Source organism: Cydia pomonella, chromosome 17 (genome assembly GCF_033807575.1).
Source record: "Cydia pomonella isolate Wapato2018A chromosome 17, ilCydPomo1, whole genome shotgun sequence".
Lineage (NCBI taxonomy): Eukaryota > Metazoa > Arthropoda > Insecta > Lepidoptera > Tortricidae > Cydia > Cydia pomonella.
Window position 1 is genome coordinate 6,137,846 of NC_084719.1, and position 21,144 is coordinate 6,158,989.

At 36.1% G+C, this 21,144-nt stretch overlaps 1 long non-coding RNA gene across 1 annotated transcript; it reads right to left on the reverse strand.

Moving 5' to 3' along the window:
• Positions 1-17,848: 17,848 nt before the first annotated feature.
• Positions 17,849-18,710, reverse strand: LOC133527265 (uncharacterized). Its single transcript, XR_009800850.1, has 2 exons — positions 18,177-18,710; positions 17,849-17,964 (listed from the first exon to the last, which is right to left on the reverse strand). It is a non-coding gene; the product is annotated as an uncharacterized LOC133527265 (long non-coding RNA).
• Between the last annotated feature and the right edge of the window lie 2,434 nt (positions 18,711-21,144).

Genomic DNA, 21,144 nt, shown 5'->3' on the forward strand with positions numbered 1-21,144 from the left:
CACCAACTGGTAAAAGCCCTCTTGATTGTTCAAAAAGTAATGAGAAAGTTAAAGTTGCATTTTATCCACATGTGGGCAAAGTAATCAGATACAAATGTTGAGTTGTTTCCTTATGTTAGCTAGTAGAATTGACTTTTAAATGATGATTTTGAATGATAATTTTATTATTACATTCATTTGGATTTGATTTAATTTGAATATTTTGGTATTTTATAGTTAATAGTTTCTTCGCGTTGGTGTGGTGAAAAATTTTGTGTTTCACTCGGAGGCAAAGTTTGTTTAACCCTCGTGCCTTGAAACCCACGCAACTCTCAAGATTCCATTTCTCGTCTCGAACCAATTTTGGAATCTTTCGCTTGCTCGGGTATCAATATTAGGACGAGTGGTTAAACAACAACTTTGCCCTCTTGTAAAACAAATAACTATTTTACCACTTTTTTTGTATGTCTGTTTCTTTGTGGCCTCCTGTAGCCTACACGGCTTGATGGATTTTGATGTATGAGGTATCGTTAGATTCGTCTTGATCACGGGAGTGTCATAGGATGGATTTTTGGGTACTGGTACTTAACTAAAAAGTTATGAATAAAACAATTAATTATTATAAAAAAAACAAAAAAACTCGACTGCACACTAAAGAAGAGGAAAACAAGCCCCACAAGAATATTGTTGTTGAATGTTGATGGTAAGTATCGCAGGCGGGGACCAACAACCAAAATGACTATAAGTAACCCTCAGATTATTCCTATAAAGATACAAGCAAATCTCGTCCTTATGGCAAGCGACAAAGTGGGACGTTTTTTCGGCCGCGGTCACAATTATCAGTCTGTCTAGTCAGACGTAGGTAATTAGAATGCAAACAAATTGGTCTAATCATAATTTGCAAAATGACCTACATCGTTTGTTCTTATTAGTGATTAAATACTCGTAGGTATTCTAGTTAGACATTTATCTAAAAATGTACCATTAACCGCAAATAAAAATGACTGGCGCAGCGGCTTACGTGAGCGACGCGAACGCGAAGCGGCGCGGCGCGGCGCGGGTGAATTCAATCCTTTGATACCTATGGAAGTGTCCTACGTGGGCGATCACGTTGTGAACGCGAATGCCGTTGGGCCGCCGTGCCGCGCCGCGTCACATCGCGAGTTATTCGCTCACGTAAGCCGCTGAGTAACTGCGTAGGTTTATAATAATACAATGTGTAACAAAAATAGAGGGGATTCCAAGGGCATATTAGTATCGTGGTCTGATTAGAAAAAAGCGGCCAAGTGCGAGTCGGACTGAAGGGTTTCGTACCATTTATGACGTATTAAAAAAAACTACTTACTAGATCTCGTTCAAACCAATTTTCGGTGGAAGTTTGCACGGTAATGTATATCATATATTTTTTTTAGATTTTTCATTCTGTTATTTTAGAAGTTACAGGGGACACATTTTTTCATTTTGGAAGTGTCTCTCGCGCAAACTATTCAGTTTAGAAAAAAATTATATTAGAAACCTCAATATCTTTTTTGAAGACCTATCCATAGATACCCCACACGCATGGGTTTGTTGAAAAAATAATTTTGAGTTTCAGTTCTAAGTATGAGGAACCCCTAAAATGCATTGGTTTTTTTTTTCTATTTTTGTGTGAAAATCTTAATGCGGTTCACGGAATACATCTACTTACCAAGTTTCAACAGCATAGTTCTATAGTTTCGGAAAAAAGTGGCTGTGACATACGGACGGACAGACAGACATGACGAATCCATAAGGATTCCGTTTTTTGCCATTTGGCTACGGAACCCTAAAAACAGAAAAAACAACAACAACATTTATTTATTAAATTAAAATTAAATATATCACTCGCTAAATGCCTCCACCACACTACTGTTTTGGTGTGAATTTGGTGCCATCATCAGCATTTCTTGAGTCTTTCTCCTATCTATCCCAAGCCGATTGTGTTTTAACCTAAATATATATTTTAAAATATCGAAATTCTTACCGCGCATGTTTTCGAAACGAACACCTACCGTTTACGGGCCTATAAACGGCCGGGGAATCGAACCCGGTCATAAATCACAGCTCTAATCTTGTAAGTTGCAACAAATTTCACGCTCGGCCGCCATTCTTAATGCATCCGAAATTACGTTCGCGGATCGGTTTTACAAGGTTCTGAAGGTCTCCCGCAAACATTTGACAATCGAAATTTCATTATCTGCTTCTCTGTTGCTCGCATAATATAAAGAGGGAGATAGAGAAATTCCGATATTCGATGGTCCCGTTGAGTTCGGGTATCGAAATGCCATTCTAAATGTGATGGGCATAAGTCATCGAGGAATCGAATGACATTTTATGTAAAAACATTGGAAATCATTTTAACTCTGAACGTCACGTCACGCCTATCGTAGGTGCGTCATTGTGAACCTTGTCGAAATATACTAAGGTTGATATTGAGGTGTAGGCACGCGTGTCAGTTGACGTTGTTGGAGGTCAAAGAGTTCAAGTTATTTGGTCTGAACTGGGTTATGTATTGAAGAAATGCAATCACTTGCTTCGCTTTTTAACCCCGACGTAAAAGAGGGCTGTTATATGTTTTACAGTACATATGGAGCACCATATGTACTGTAAAACATATAACAGCACTAGTGCTATAAAGTAGCAACTTTATAGCACTAGTGCGAAAATTACCATATTACGTTACTGTGTCGAACATTTAAAGGGCCATATGTACAGTAAAAGCTTAACTCGGAACAATTCAATAAAAATCAAGAAAAAAAAAGAAAAAAAGAAAAGATAAGAATAAAATTCGGTTGTCAAGCGGACCCCAGGCTCCCATGAGCCTTGGCAAAATGCCGGGACAACGCGAGGAAGAAGAAGAGATGTACAGTTTACTGATGTTCAGCTTACATGAGCCAATGAAATGAAAATAAAATAAAATTAAAACAATATTCCAACAAGAACTTGTCAAATTCTGATTAGAAATTGAATCCTCGATGTGTGAGTGGATTGAAAATACAGTGGACACCTTAGCCTATGGGCGGTTTAAAGTAAGAACCCATGCACATTGTATATGTATTTTATAAGTCGTTTATAACTTTCAATTCCAGTTTCTTAGGGGTAGAATTGCAAACCAAAGTGCAGCATTGTGCAACGAGGGTAGGTGGAATTTTGCAAATGAGGTCTTTAGATACGACAGCCGCAGGCTGGAGTGCATTAAAGACTAGAGTTTGCAATATTCTTACCCCCAGAGTTACACAAAATGTTTTTCATAACACTTGCGAAGCATAAACTAAATTATTACCGAAAAAATCTTAAATACGGTGACATTTCTAACATTCGTCCGCCATATTGTCATTCTTTGACAGGTTAGGCATCGAAGGCACAGGCCTATCCGGCATTCAGCCACGATTGAAAGTTTTGTAAAAATATATTAATCGGCTATTCAAATAAAATCAATTATTAACCAAATTAAATAATAAGTAATAAAACCGGGCAAGTGCGTGTCGGACTCGCGCACGAAGGGTTCCGTACCATTATTTATAAATACGGCTAAAATTATGTTTGTTGTATGGGAGCCCCCCTTAAATATTTATTTTATTCTGTTTTTAGTATTTGTTGTTATAGCGGCAACAGAAATACATCATCTGTGAAAATTTGAACTGTCTAGCTATCACGGTTCATGAGATACAGCCTGGTGACAGACGGACGGACGGACGGACAGCGAAGTCTCGGTAATAGGGTCGGGACCCTTTGGGTACGGAACCCTAAAAATGAATTATAAACGTCATAATTTTAAAAGTAAAATTCATTTATACCTACTTGTTTCGTATGAATAAAAAAAAAGCTTTCTTGCCACAATCCATAGCTCCCGCGGGAGCAATACCTGCCATTGTCCTTCAGTATACCTGCATGAAATAAGATCTTTTTCGAGCAAGTGTGATGAACAAATTGGACTGATGACTTTTCCTATTGGAGCTCTACAACATTTGACGAATGTGTTACTAATTTTAAGGTCCTGCAACGGTTTAACTAAAGTTTTATCCTCTCTCCGCCAAGATACATTCGAAGACAAATGTAATTTTGATTTGTTAAAATAAAGATTCGAATGAGAATGGAACGGGAGACCTTTTTATAGACTCTGGCTAGCTAGAAGTTTCACGTTTTTGACGTCATTCTGTCAAATCTACGTGTCGTTTTCACATGTGTTACGACAAAATTTAACAAAGGTCAAGATTTATGAAAATACACAAAAAAATGTGATATACCTAATTGACAACGCTAATCAAATTTACCATCACGATTCGAACTCCCTACCCTATCACTTCGACACCCACTGGGCCAAGGGCGCAAAACCTATGCAAATTACATCATCCGGGATTGAATCGATAGCCCTCCACATCTGTCAAGTGACTGTGTTCAATGCTTGGGGACAGTAGAAGATTTGCTGTAATAGTAAATTGTTAACCAAGGGATGAAAGACACTCATTTCAGTCGAGGTAGTTTGGCGCTCGAACGCAGTTAGAGCGCCAATAGTTCTATACTGAAATTATATCTTTCATCCGAGTTAAACATTATACTTTCATTTCGAATACGAGGAAAGTAAAATATGTACATGTGTATTTAAAATAACACGAATAAGTATTAGTAGTTGTTTTATGGTATTTTATAGAAATATAAATATTTATTTGCCAGAATACGTTACAATTAGGTCTTAAAACAGTTTAAGTATCAGTATTCAGTCGACATAAAGTCAACATGCAAAATCTTTGTAAATTACATTTACTTACTAGTACATCAGGTACGGTCGAGGAAATTGATTCTTTAGCAACTTGCGGTTCAAGTAAATTTGGTTGCACATACTTATGCTAAGAGCCTCCCATTGTAAAGTGAACCATAAACTGCTAAAGAATCAATTTCCTCGACCGTACATGCATAAAATTTTAATAATCTAAATAAAAATAACGTCATAATATAAATAAAAACAAATGAGATTAAAAAATACTTATGAATTGCACATTAAACAATAAGCTTAACTAAAATAGATTGGTATGTCAAAGTTATGTCATAAAAAGGTAAAGAAAAATTTAATAATACAATTTGAAATTTAAATAGTCCTTAACAGTATAAAAGCAATTGTCTTGTAGCCATTTAGTCAGTTCTAACTTAAATTAATTTCCATGAAACTTTCTCAATTCATGAGGAAGATTATAATACAAAACAATACACATGTTATACGCATTTTTAGGGTTCCGTAGTTACTAAACGGAACCCTTATAGTTTCGCCATGTCCGTCTGTCTGTCTGTCTGTCTAGATGTCCGAGGCTTTGCTCCGTGGTCGTTAGTGCTAGAAAGCTGAAATTTGGCATGGATATATAAATCAATAAAGCCGACAAAGTCGTACAATAAAATCTAAAAAAATAATTTTTTTTAGGGTACCTCCCCTACACGTAAAGTGGGGGTGAAATTTTTTTTTCGCTTCAACCCTAGAGTGTGGGGTATCGTTGGAAAGGTCTTTCAAAACTAATAGGGGTTTTCAAGAAACATTTTTTGATAAAGTGAATATATTCGGAGATAATCGCTCCGAAAGAAAAATAAAATGTGTCCCCCCCCCTCTAACTTTTGAACCATAGGTCCAAAAAATATGAAAAAAATCGTGGAAGTAGAGCTTAAGAAAGACATTTAATGAAAACTATAGCGGACATGATCAGTTTAGCTGTTTTTGAGTTATCGCAAAAAGTTTTCCCTTCATAGTAAAAAGACTTATTTTAATTAGGTACTGATTATGCAAATTTGCCTATTTGTTTAACTCAGGTGAAAGGTACCGTTTCATCCCTTGGTTAACAATTTACTATACTTTAAGCTCCAGTTTAGCTTATTGTGACAGAAGAGTAACTACGGAACCCTACACTGAGCGTGGCCCGACATGCTCTTGGCCGGTTATTCCTATAGATATCACATTTACAAGCTGGCTGGTATATCATACCTTTATACTGGGCTCGTAGCTGTCTAGCAAACATGTCTTCTCGCTTTTTAAAATACCCTGGGTGGTTTTTAGTAAATAGGCATGCCTTTAAAACAAGTTTAAGTACAGGCTATGGGGAAAATTTACTTATAATATTATTTATTTTATAATTTATTTATGGGGTACTTTTGGAATAGAGGTCTGCAACTATCATCTTGAATTTTGAATTTTGATTTTTATGAATTTTGAAGTTATGTGTCTAGGCAAAGGTCCCACTTTGTCGCTTGCCATAAGGACGAGATTTGCTTGTATATTTATACAAATAACCTGTCAAGGCGCCCTTAGTCAAGTTACAAAAAAAACCAGGACCAGATATCCATATTACAAAAACAACAAATAAGTAAAATATTTACATATCAATTAATTAAATTAAATTAAAATTATAAATTAAATTAAACCAACATTATCAATAAAATTAAATTAAAATTATCAACTAAATTAAATTATAAATTTAATTCGAAATGACAGATTTAATATAAGTACACCGTGTTTTTATTGAATTCAGTTAACTTCGGAGTATAGGTAGACGGTAAGTACATTTAAGGAAAGTAAACGGCATAGTTAACTTGCGAAAAAAAATTTTTTTGCTACTCTTTGATATTTTTTTTTTAATAAAAAGTAATGAAATGTTGCATATAGCGTTGTTGTAACACGGGCATTACATTTCACTCAACCAAACAATTGGAAATTGTGACATATCAATGTCATTTCGAACATCAATCGTCAGAGATAGTACTTACGTTTAGTAGCAAATGTATGAATGAACTCGTACTGAACACTAATCAATAATCTAAACAGGCCCTAAGGCAAGAGTACATGCTCGTAAGAGCCTTATAAGATAAAAAAATATTATTGATTATCTCCGAAATGGAGTTAATTAGAATACCAATGTCTTTGGAAAGTTACTTAATTTAAGCTCAGGGATGCACCCTTGTAATTAACGAAAAAAAAAACACGTTGTATATTTTGTCTTGTATTGCACACTGGACGACCAGCCTACATCATCATGCAAACAACATAATGAGTCAATAGCGGCAGTGAATTGATTCCTGTTGCCCCCTTTTAATTTGTGGTGTACCGACAACATACGTGTACACTTTGAACCTTGTCCCATTGTAATACCTATCATATAATGTGTAGATTGACGGTGACTGTACACTTGCGTGCAAAGAAACTGAATCATTTCACAAGTTTGGGATAGCTAAAAAACAAAAAAAAGTTGATCCACTCTTTTAAACCCCGACGCAAAAAGAGTTTCACCGTCATTACTAACTTTTCAGTATACAATTATACATACAAACATAAACACAAATGAAATCACATTTTTATTTATTTATTTTAACTTTATTGCACAAAATACAAAAAAGGTGTACAAATGGCGGACTTATAATGCCTAAAGGTGTAAGACATTTTTCGTCTCGATCGGGTAAAAAAAATACAATAACTTACAATTCGCGGATTTTCCTTCAAAAGCATCGAATATAATTTATCATTTTATTCCTCTACTCCTCCCCAATGATATTCGCATGCCACTAGAAAACTAAAACTATGCCGAGGGGAAGATAAAAAAATTGATATTTTATTGCATCCGGGGTCCACTTTTCTGCCATATTTTATATTCGTTGTCTGTGGTTTGTCTCTGCAAACTTACATTTACCATTACTAACTCATCCTTCACCAAAAACCACCCTTATTGCCTGTTTAATAGGACTCGTAACGGAAAACGCGATATATTTTCAGCTGCAAATATAAGTTTGTTTTTCCATGCGTTCCGTCGCACGCACGAATGAGTAGTATATCATTTCTTTGAACAAATGTGTTCGTCTATCTCTCTCAACAGCCTAATCTAGTAAGAAAATAAACAATGGCTGCAAAGTTGACTATTGTGCGGTTGAAAAGGGGATATTTGCATTGGAGATAAAATTGCGGGGCTTTCGGATTGCGGGTGTAGGTGGAGTTGAATATAAGAATAATATTGTTGGTTATATAAATGATGGCAGCGATTTGCGTATCATTTCACGTGTTTTTACTTACCTTCACTATAACGTACTTACTGTCTATGGGGTTTGATTCAACTCTCGTAATTAGTCTAAATTTTAAATTTGGAATACATCCGTAATTTCATTTTTTTTGGATTTTATGGCCTACTTATGAGACATTTAAGCCAACCGTTATTTCAGTAATGCAATCAGCGTTGCTAGGTGAGCGGTAGGGAATTATACATATATGAGTGTCTAAATTATTGTACCGATGAAAAAAAAAATCGTATGCTTATCAAATCGTACGCATGTCCAATATATAGTAAAAGGAGACGCAATTTTCGTTTAAATTGCGCAAAAATCAGTTTTATGTTTGTATATTTTTGCCATAGATCCAAACGGTTTACAGGTCGACATTTTTGACTTACACCAAGGGGCCAAACACCCAAAAGATGCTAATTGTAGTATTTTTCTGAGGGAAAGTGTCATATTTTGCTTCTAATAGTAGACTTAGGTATTGGCTGGCACCGTTCAAGGGCGGAAATTATCATACTTTTGCGTACGATAATGCTCTTTCGGACGTAGTTACATCGTACCGGAGCACGATTTATCGTATTAGTACGATAATTATCGTACGCCTGGCAACACTGAATGCAATAGTGGAGCTGATCTGACGATGCAGTTGGAAGGTGGCCAAAAGAACTTTTCGTTCAAAAACATCAAGTACAAGGATCATTATTAGAAAAATCTAAAGAAGAATCCAACACTTTACCTGGTGTTGCAAGTGTCCATGGGCGGCGGTAATCGCTTACCATCAGGTGATCTGTCTGCTCGTTTGCCTCCTCTACCATAAAAAAAAGTAAATATCTACTAAAGTAAGTGACTTACATTTCATTTTAAAAACACACCAAAGTGTAAATCTTGACATATTGTTATGTTACCTACGAAAAATCCTAAGTCTCAGAATACTTAACAGAAAAGTGGTGCTTAGTTATCTTGATACTTGATAATGCGATAACCTAAATTAAAATAATTTAATTTATATTAATGATATTACTTAAGTCATATAACGAGAAACTGATGGGGACATGAGGAGTAATGTAAAAGGTAAGTCAACCAAAGAAGAATGTGGATGGGTTTTGTTGTATGAAAGACACTTATAAATTTAGGTTATACAGGGTGGGCAAATAAGAAGTATACATTTTGTTTTTAAATTTTTACTGTATTAAGTTCAAAAATTATTAAGTATTGTTTTAAAAATATATTCTTCAGGGTTGGCAAATTCATGCAAAATATAATGTCTGACATATGTCGACCTCTAACAGCAGGCAAATGTAAGCCCTTATCATCCCAATTTTCAGCATCTATTCGCACATTTTTCGCATTATCTTAGTACATTTGTGTCGAATAGTCGGTTTTAACTGTTTAAATTTCATCAGCTCGTTAGCATAGACACGTAATTTTAGATAGCCCCACAGAAATAAGTCAAGAGCTGCAAAATTTGGGGAATTTGGGTGCCAATCACTGTCACTTTTTTTCAAAATTAATCGAGCAAAAAATGTGTTTTAAACAACAGAAACATTTGAGATAAAATTGCTTGCTGCTAGTGGTAGACATTTGGCAGAAATTATCTTCCGTATACAATTGCCAACCCTGAATAATATATTTATAAAAAAATATTTAATAAAATTTCCACTTAATGTAATTAAAATTTAAAAACTAATTTTATCATTCTTATTTGTCCACCTGTATGTACTAAAATATTTTAAATGATGAGATGATGGGTGACAGAGAGGTATGGAAGACCAATAATCCGGTCGAGTCGGTGCGAGTCGGACTCGCCCATCGCACCGAGGGTTCCGTACATTTTAGTATTTGTTATTATAGCGGTAACAGAAATACATCATCTGTGAAAATTTCGACTGTCTAGCTTTCACGGTTCGGCCTGACGGTTCATGAGAAACAGACAGGCAGACGGACGGACAGCGGAGTCTTACTGATAGGGTCCCGTATATCCTATGATTACGGAACCCTAAAAAAGCCGTGCCAAACCCAAGTGAATGGGACACGGCAACGGCAAGAAAATGACGATAATCAAATCACTTATTATGTGAATACAATGTCCGATCCTATACCTACATTTAGGAGAATACTCCTTCAAAAAATTCTTATTTCCACAATGAAAAGCCGTCTTCAAATTAATACCATCGATCATAATAATTCACAGTTAACTAGGGTCACCGAACACTGTCAACTGTCATAATTTAACTTAACCTTAAGTAGGTCTTTTGTAAAATCTCCACATTTCCAGTTTCTCACGATATTTAAAGTTAAACGATCTGTAAATAAGTAGCAATACAAAAGTAATACAATCCCAAATACAACCCACACGTTGATGCATTGCTGTGACAAAAATATTTGACCCTAAACATTTAAAATAATGCAGAAACATCAAATCTCGACCGCGAACTTACAAACTTATAGGTTACCTTTCCGAATCTGGAATAATATCCAAATTGAACTCTTTTGCAAACGTATTAAAAGCCACCCACGCTTTTTTGAATAGCACCATTAAATTTGTGCACAAATACATAGTTTGCATTTGATAAAATAGAACGCAAGCAGATTTGATTCCTATTACTTAACAATAAAAGCTATAGAAATATTTTTGAACTTTTATGTATTTTGCGACGTTTTAGATTGTTTTGAACACAATGTCGTGGGAATGTGTTGTCTTGGCCATTTTGAAAAGAATATTGACCGCGCTGGCCATTGTCGGTCAGTTCATACGATGGTATTTAACTATTTAGTATATCTTGACTGTTCATGCTTATGTAGAGGGACGGAGACAGTTAGATCCTTTAACTGTACTCACCTAATTTTCTTAAACGAAATAGCTTTTCAATTATTTTCTGAGGATATTTTCCTTTTGATTCTCGCCGCAACTAACTGACGTTTTATAGAATTTACAACTTTAAATGAAGGACGTAAGTTCTAGCAAAGATAATTTGAAATAGAGGTGTATTGTCAAAGAACACTTTGTAGCGACGTAAATTTACTGCCATCTTTCGACACATAATTAAAACTTTTAGAACGCCATTTGACTTTGATCCTTATTCTTTCACTGACGGGCACTATCTAAGGGTTATGGCGTCATCGCTCGAAATGATGCTGCTATACCTTTGGCCTTTGATCTATTAGTTGGCGCCACTTTTTGATATTTAAGAACTTTAAGAAAACCTAACAAAAAATTACTACCTATTTTCTTACTCTTTGCATCGTAGCCAACGGATGGACCAATTTTTTTGCGTTTTTTTAACCTAAAACCGAGTTTGAAGAGTATCAGTTCGTTTCCAAAATAATTCAAGGCATTTTTGGCATAAAATGATATTTTTATGGCATATAGGCCTTTTAAAATGTTTAATTTAATAGTTCCCTTGGAGTCTACATTTATATTAAATAAATAAATAAATGTTATAGGATATTCTGACACAGATTGACTAAGTCCCACGGTAAGCTCAAGAAGGCTTATGTTGTGGGTACTCAGATAACGATATATGTCATATACAAATACTTGAATACATATAAAACACCCATGACTTAGGAACAAATATCTGTACTTATCACACAAATAACTGCTCTTATCGGGATTCGAACCCGTACCGGTCGTCAACATTATACTATATATTCCTGTATATATATATTTTCCATATAACAACCTTTATTTACATAATAATAGATATATACAGAGGTATTACAATTAATAAATAGCTTAGATCTAAAATAGATCCTTGATTATACTTACAATAGGTACAAGTATCAAAACCTCTGCGCAGACGCAGATGTTTCATTGTCGCGGTGATGTATCGCCACCAACACCGCTTTCTGCGTGTGCGCATCTATTGTATTGTTTACTTGTAACTTAAGATCTGATGAATACAAGCCGAATGAGAAATGCGACAGTTGTTGTTTTGATGTCAGACCCTCAATTTGATGACCGGTCTGGCCAAGTCGGTAGTGACGCATACGAGCAGGTCCCGGGTTCGAATCTCGTTAAGGGCATTTATTGATGTGATGAGCGGAGGTATTTGTTCCTGAGTCATGGGTGTTTTCTATGTATTTAAGTATTTGTAAGTATGTATAGCTTAGTTAAAAAATGTCCAAAAACGGGTAATTATAATCAGAACGTCTGGACTGAAATTTAGTATATTAGTACATAGCTCTTACTTGATCGGGATCTACACAAAAACACAATACAAACTTAAAAATTATCATGAACAGTAGGTACCTAAATACTAACCCCCTTATTCATAAACGTGTACTAAATTTAAGATGCCGCTGATAATCGTTTGTCCCTTTCCATCATACCAATACGTCGGAAAGGGACAAACGATTATTAGCGGCATCGTAACTTTAGTACACGTTTATGAATAAGGGGGTAAATCAATAACCTAAACTAAACTATACAATTGACTTAATTACTTGAACAACCAAGCCCACAACGCTCCCAAGTCTCCCAACGCAAAGGTGTCCATCACGCTGGGCTTACTGCGTTTCTCTGTGTCAGCCAGGAATACGGCGTGGGTTGAGGCATGTCCTGTAGGCGATGCCGATATTTTCACCATAATAATCCTATTGGAACCTATTTAAACTAGTCAGGCCATAAGTTCTTATGGCCTGACTAATTGTAAATTTACAATTGTAAATTTACAATTAGTCAGTCAGTCAAAACCTTTGTGACAGTCCATAAGTTCTGTCACAGTCCATAAGTTCTGTCACAAAGGTTTTGATTTTGACTGATAAAAAAGCTATAGATACAGATCCCTTTATTATTCATATGTATTGATTGAAAGCTGATTTAATGCTGAATTACTTACAATATAGTTTAACGTAATTTGCTGTCTCAGTTCTGCATAATTTTATGTAATATTCGGAAAAATGTTATAAAAAAACGTACAAAACATACGCGACCTGTTCAAGGTACAGACTTGTCGGAGAACTAAATGCTGGTGATAAAATAATGTTCTAATAAAGTAGGTTCACACAAATCAACAATTGTACCTATTTTAATACCTACCTACCCTAACCTAAGTAGGCACCAATTAAAAAAAAGTATGCACGTTTCTATACAACAACGTGCATAAACATGAAATGGCGCCCTGAACTTTTTTATGGCGCCTCCCGTTTGCCGTTTTAAATACAATACTGAATAGATTCTTTTGATTGAGCACCTGCCACTAATTACATTTTGAAATTTTCAAACACTACAGTTTTAATTGAAAATTAATTTAACACTATACAGATTCATCATAAACATCACTTCAACAGCTCCAATCGATTTCCATTTTCCAATTTACCCCTCAAATTAAAACGAGCGAACAAAAAGTCAATCTACTGAACACAAAACACTCCAAACAAAAAGTCAAATCGCAGATCTACGTCATATTATAACCAAAAATCAACCAAATTATAAAGGGACAGAGTTCAAAATTGTAAAACCGAATTTAGGTATTTTAAGGTAGAAAATTGTGCGGTTATTATATAGAATGGCGGGAGAACGCACAATATTAAAGAACCCATCACGGCACAATGCCTCGATGACAAAACTCTTACTTTGAACTCGTTCTAATCGTAGGGAAAACTTTATTTTCTGTAGAGTCCAGACTCTCGTTGCTGTTGGAAGACTAGGCACAATGAGGCTGAAATTTATTTTTCTTCCCTCCGGGCGAAAAGCATCAACTTTGCTCCCGCTGCGCTAAACGAAGTTGCCGCTTTCAGCCTCCGTCGAGCAGAAAAATAGTATGCGCACCACGGGAAGAAACGTAGGATATTCCATCCCGCGTGTTTGCCACCCTCGCCTTCGGCTCAGGTGACAATTTTACACGCGGCTCCCAATTTGCTACTTTTCCTCCCTTGGGACACAAATAACAAATTGTTAATTGCTTCGAATGCCACTTCTGGTTTTAAGTTAATATTTTTTTTTAAATCTGGTTAATGATACTGACCACTCAAAGATAAAGTGCGTAATTTTATGTTTTGAAATTCTCATTGGAGTTGCAGAAACCTTGATATTCACGAAACCGATGTCTGTGACATAGAATAACTTAGATGAACACACTAGATTTTCTGTGACTTTTAGGGCAAGACTCGGAAACCGGTTAAATTTCGAAACCGTTATCATGTACATGATGCAAAACCTTTTAATTTCGATTTCGCTCGAAAAACCTTTGAAACCAGTTTTTATGAAAACAGTTCTTGTCAAATTAAACAGTTTAGAGCAATAAAAACTGGTTTTTTAGGTTACAATAATAATCTCAAAACGTTCGCGGTCTTATAAAAGTTCGGAGGAAGACCGAAATATACCGGTTTTTACCGGTATTTAATAAACCGGTTCTGGACCTTGTTTTAGGGCAAAGTTTAAAACATCTTAATCAAGGTAGCATTAAAAGTGTAAGGGAGTTTCCAGCTTATCTCTCATTCCGAGATGAAACTCTTAAGTAGAGCGGTCCGGGCCGTGGCCTCCGATAGTTCCTTTTCTTTGACGGGTGATTGGTGATCATGTGATGTTTTCTAAAACTACTTCTACCTTTTAGAAAACTGAATTGCAGGACGCCTCGGCCTGGACCCGGGTCTAGGCCGGCGCTAGTCATCATTTAATTTGACAGGGTCAACACATTTTTAAAGCTATCTTATCATGCAAAAATATACAAGAAAGTACCCAGTTTTAAATCAAAAAACATCAATGCGAATTCCCTGGCAGTGGTTAAAAGACAAAGGGCGCACGGCCCCCGTGCAGACTGCACACGTTAATGAAAATGCCCTCGCCTCATCAGTTCCTGACTTCTGTTCGTTTCAAAGGTGTTCAAGTGTTACATATCTGTGTACACGTACATGTAACGCGTAAATGTTCAAAAAGGAGGAAGTCAGTGTGACCGTTTTTGTTTGTATGTGTGATTTTCAGAACGTCGTCATGTGTGAACCGATTTGGAAAAATCTTTGTTTGTTGATCGTCCATACAAAAAGAGAAAACGTTTTTCCACTTCTAAATATTTTCCAACCTCCATGATTTCTTAGCATGTTATTGACACAATGAAAAACTAGGTTTATAGGTTTTGCTTTTTTTTTCAAAATTTGCAAAACAATTTTTTTTTAAGCGAAACCTATTAACTTAAAATATATTATGATGAAGCGATCGACATCAAAATCCAAGTGTTGTGTTAAGATTTTTTTTATGATACTTTGATATTTACCTATTTTCGAGATATAGGAAAACTAATCCCAACAAGGTTTAGTTATCGTTTTTAGGGTTCCGTAGTCAACTAGGAACCCTTATAGTTTCGCCATGTCCGTCTGTCTGTCTGTCTGTCCGAGGCTTTGCTCCGTGGTCGTTAGTGCTAGAAAGCTGAAATTTGGCATGGATATATAAATCAATAAAGCCGACAAAGTCGTATAATAAAATCTAAAATTTTAATTTTTTTAGGGTACCTCCCCTACACGTAAAGTGGGGGTGAACATTTATTTTGCTTCAACCCTACAGTGTGGGATATCGTTGGAAAGGTCTTTCAAAACTAATGGGGGTCTTCAACAAACATTTCTTGATAAAGTGATAATATTCGGAGATAATTGCTCCGAAAGAAAAAAAATGTGTCCCCCCCCCTCTAACTTTTGAACCATAGGTCCAAAAAATATGAAAAAAATCTTGGAAGTAGAGCTTAAGAAAGACGTTAAATGAAAACTATAGCGGATATGATCAGTTTAGCTGTTTTTGAGTTATCGCAAAAAAAATCCCCTTCATAGTAAAAAGACGTTCACCATACTTTAAGCTCCAGTTTAGCTTATTGTGACGGAAGAGTAACTACGGAACCCTACTATGAGCATGGCCCGACATGCTTTTGGCCGGTTTTACTTAGATGAGGTTGAGATTAGGTTAAGTTACTTTACTGTAGTAGAATCATAGTAAAATAATAGCTTAGTGCTTAGGTAAACGAAAACATGACATCAAAAATTTCAAACCGAAACCCAGTATTATTCAAACGGTGTAGACATACCTCTAAATTCTGATTTATCTGTACAAGTTAATTCTTACCATTCAATCCACAGAATTATTATTCAAATCAACAAATTCAAAGAATTATATACCTAATAATAAAGCGCAATAGGTTGAAAATTACAATCCCCATCTTTATAAAGGACCTAAACTCAAAGAGAAAGAAGCCCATATTAAAATTTTCCTTCAGAATAATCCGAACACAACACAATATCAAAATTTAATATCATTTTAATCTTAATTCTACTTATTAATGTCGCCTAAGGAACCCTCTTGTGGTAAATCTGAGGGCCTACCGCGAACACACAAGTTATCGAATTGTGGGCATCTTTCTCTGTCACTCTAATTGCGCCTGTATTGGAGTAAAAGAGAAAGATGCCCGTAATTTGCGAGCTTCGGTCTTCGCGGTAGGTCCTCTGCACCTTATCTGAATATCAAACTCTATGTCAATACGTTAAAGCTCAATTTTAATCAGTATGGAGCGCAGGTAGAATAGGTTTGGAAAATCTTCGTCGTGCGGTTAAAAGAAAAAGAGCTTTGCGCAGTTGTATTAACGTATAAATTAATGTGTTTTGGTTTGTGTGTGTATGGAAAATGGAAGGACAGAAGAAAATCCGGGCAGGTAAGTTCAAAGACAACTTTGTCCTCATTGAGGTTTGAGGGTTGAGGTTATTAGCATTTCGGTTGAAATTGAGGGAGGATTTGTTAAATGGAGTCCTATTTGTAATCGTATTCGTGGATTCATTAAAATTTTGGATAAACCTGGAATTATTTCAATGAACATGCAGTTAAATGCCATTAAATTAAACTTTTTGTATGGAAGTAGATCTGTCTTGGAGATGTTGCAAACAAGCATACGGCCCGCCTGATGGTAAGCAGTCTTCGTAGCCTATGGAAGCCTGCAACTACATAGTTATAGTTACATGCGCGTTGCCGACCCTCACACTCCGCACCCTCGTTGAGCTCTGGCAACCTTACTTTCTTTTCATTTTATGATACAGGAGGCAAACGAGCACACGGATCACCTGATGGTAAGCGATTACCGCCGCCCATGGACACCCGAACACCAGAGGGGTCGTAAGTGCGTTGTCGGCATTTAAGATGGGAGTACGCTCTTTTCTTGAAGGTTTGAAGGTCGGATCGGTCCGGAAATTCCGCAGGCGACAGTTCATTCCACAGTTTAGTTGTGCGAGGCAGGAAGTTTCTGGAGAAAGGCACAGTTGAGGACTGCCAACCATCTAAGTGGTGAGGATGGAAATGTTGTCGCGTAGGGCGATGGCCAACAGAAGCGGTAGGACCACAACACTAAGAGTAGGTATGTGGTATTTTCGTAAAACTTAGTCAAATTTGTTTATTTTTATTGCGCATTAGACTATCCGGTTTGCAATCCCTACTTGATTTTCAATCCAGCTGGATCCGGTCGGGCTTTGGACTTAATCCGGCCGGATCGGGCCGGACCAGATCCGGATTGGTATAGGGATATTAAAGTTAATGAAATGACATATTTTCTTGTCGTTTGCGTAATACGAGAAATAAAGGATATTTTTCCATATGTATTCCTAAATAAATAATTTAAGTTAATAAATAACTTTTTAACAATAAAATAGAACTTAGCAGTAAAAATTGACAATCTCAATCTTACTTTAAAAAACTAAATTTGAAATCTAAGTTATTTATTATATTTTACTCTTAACTCACCGGACCCGGTACCTCCTGAAAAGTGCCGGATTCGGCCGGATACCGGATCCGCCGAACCGGATTGGACTCCCTACACTATTATAAATGGAGAACGAGATGGTTGAATAAAACAAAAAATAGGTATTGATTGAAAGAACATAGTAAGCAATTAGATATACAATATAATCACCTGTAGGGATATATTATATTTTAGTTATTGTACTTATGACCGCGAGATACTCTTCATTTATTTCAATGCGCTGAAAAAAGAAAAGTTAAAATTAGTAAAAAGTCAAATCAAAAGAAATCATATTACTTATTCAATATATCATTAAATATATTGAAAACATAAAGGACGAATATGACATTCAACGTTTAATGCATAAAGTGGTAGGAATTTCCAAATCCTCCAAATGTTCTCTTAAATGTCCCATGACTGGTGCCGTTATAGTCGGGTAATAAAAGTTCTTACCTGAAAGTTCTAGATGAAACACGCCATAAACTGTATAATGAAACTAGTGACACATTTAACAAAATCCCCCCTCAGTTTCGACTCTCCAGAATTGTCCATTTTATTTACAGCCAGGAGGCACTTTATTTGGTCTACAAATGCTTTGAGCACACATTTTCCTTTAGTATCTATTTTGACGCCGTATCGATCTAACTCGCGTTCCGTTACTGGGTCTACTTGGTTTTTCTTCATTGAACTTTCCTTGCTTTCCATCATTAGATCTACCTTGGCATCCATTAGTGGGTCTTTTTGCGTTATTGGGATTAGTCTGCTGTCCATAATTGGGTCTATTTCACGGCATATCACCATCGCGATGGACAACAGAAAGATAACGATACACGTATTCATTTTCGTATTCTGAATACTGAATAGCAATTACGATAAATTTATGGATATACTTTGCCATATATACCTATCGTCTTAGAGTTCCGTACACAGATCTAAAATAACGCAAATACTGAAAGATAGTTTCAGTCTGTAAAAGAGAAGCCATCACGTACAACCTGCGAATAAATAATCGTGACCACTTTTGAGCCGAATAGCGGCCGTTAGCCGCCATCTTGGATGTTTACAATAAAAGGTTAGCGGACTGGAAAATATGAAAAGCTGCGTTTAGAAGAAAGAGTGGGTGGTTAGGTATATCTTGGAATATATGTACTGTTGTAGAAGCAAATACATTACATTATCACATATTAATTCTAAATCCAATACTTTGGTTGGGGAGAGGGGATTTATGTAGTTACTCGAGCGTGTCAGATTAAGATATGAGTGAAATGTTGCTACCCTGTGGAGTCTACCTTTACCACTTTTAGCTGTCTATGTTGATGCGTTGATTGGTGGGGGGTTGGTGGAGAGTTCAAGAAATCGTTAAGCAGATTATGTATTACTTATTATTATGTATTACTGAACATTGGTTGAATAATAATGAATTAATGCCTCAATTTAATAATCACCAGGTGGGCAGTTCGTTCACCAGACTTAGTTCCATACATGGTGGGTCATTAATTATATTAAATAGTCAGTTAAAATTTAAGGAACGTAAGGACATTGTATCCATGTCTGTTGAGCGGACTATAGAACTAAGTGCAGTAGAATTGGAGCAATTTATTGTTGTCTGTGCGTATAGGCCGCCTTTAAGTAATTTTGAAATATTTGAAAGCATAATGGAATCCGTCCTACTTAAAATATCACCTTCTAGTAAGAAATTACTTATATGCGGCGACTATAATGTAAATATTTTGGAAAATTCAACAGTAAGTTGTAGATTGTTGAATCTTTTCAAATCATGTAATCTCAACCACATGTTTATGGAGCCTACTAGAGTGACTGCCACTAGTGCCACCTGTATAGATAATATTTTCACTGATATTTTTCCTACCGCTAAAAATGTAATCAGCAAGTTAGAATCAGACCACTTAGGCCAATTAATGGTGTTTGAGGCTGTAAGGAAAAATACCTTGCGAAAACAAATAACTTTTGTACCAGTAACCTCTGACCGCGTGGAACGAATGAAACAAAGTTTAATTCAGGCGCTACCGTTTCTGTCTTCCAACATGAGTCCTAATGATATGTATAATTCATTCTTTCACACTTTTATGGAAAATTATAATGCGATATTTACTACAAAATCGGTCATGGTTAGTGATGCATCAGTTTTTAGTGAGTGGGCTACTGCAGAGTTACATCAACGAAGACGTGCATTGTATGCCTTGTATGAGGAACGGCGGTTCAATACGAGTGATGAATTTAAGGAATATGTTAAACAATATTCGAAGAAGTTTAAAATAGATTGCCATATCGCTAAGCGTAATTATATAAGTCAAACAATAAAAACTAGCTCTGATATAATTAAAACAACGTGGAAAGTAATTAATGTGGAGACTGGTAGATCAAAGCAAAGGATGAAAGATCTTAAACTAAAAATTGATGACAAAATCGTAGATTCCAGTTTAGATGTAGCAACAGAATTTGAAAAATTCTTCACCGAGGTACCAGCTTCCACAACTAAGAACTTAAATTCATCACCCTCGTCTGCCGTTACACTGTTAGAAGAGAATGTCCCAGAATGTACTAGAAACCTTAATTTTGAACATGTGAGTGCCTCAGATATATTAAAGGCGTTTAAATCAATGAATGTAAAAAAAACTAGTGACCTTTGGGGAGTCTCCGTTCATACTGTCAAATCCTTAATAGAAGTTGTAGCGCCTGACCTGGTAGTTATATTTAATAACAGTGTTGACTGCGGTGAGTTTCCTGATCTAATGAAACATAGTAAAGTCACTCCTTTATTTAAATCAGGTAGCACATCCGACCCCACTAACTTTAGACCGATATCAGTGTTACCAACATTCAGCAAAATTTTTGAAAAAATAGTTTTGAGTCAGTTATTGAAACATTTTAACATTAATAATCTAATGCACAACAAACAATTTGGTTTTACACGGGGTCGCTCAACAACCGACGCTGGTGTTGAGCTAATTAACCAGATCTTCGATGCCTGGGAGGAGTCACAGGATGCTTTAGGTATCTTCTGTGACTTATCTAAGGCCTTCGATTGCGTCTGTCATGAAACATTGATCAGAAAACTGCACTATTATGGAGTAAGAGGCTCGGCACTGAATTTAATAAAGTCTTACTTACACGGTAGAATACAAAGGGTTGATGTGAGTGGACAGCGATCACCGGGGTCATTGGTCTCTATGGGTGTACCGCAGGGATCAATATTGGGGCCGTTCCTGTTCCTTATCTACATTAATGACCTGCCTTACCTAGTAAAGACCCACCATGACATAGTATTGTTTGCAGACGATACTTCACTTATTTTCAAAGCCAAACGACAGCAACAAGCTTGCAGTGATGTAAACAATGCTATTTCTAAAGTAGTAAATTGGTTTAATGTTAATAATTTATTGTTAAATGAGAAAAAGAC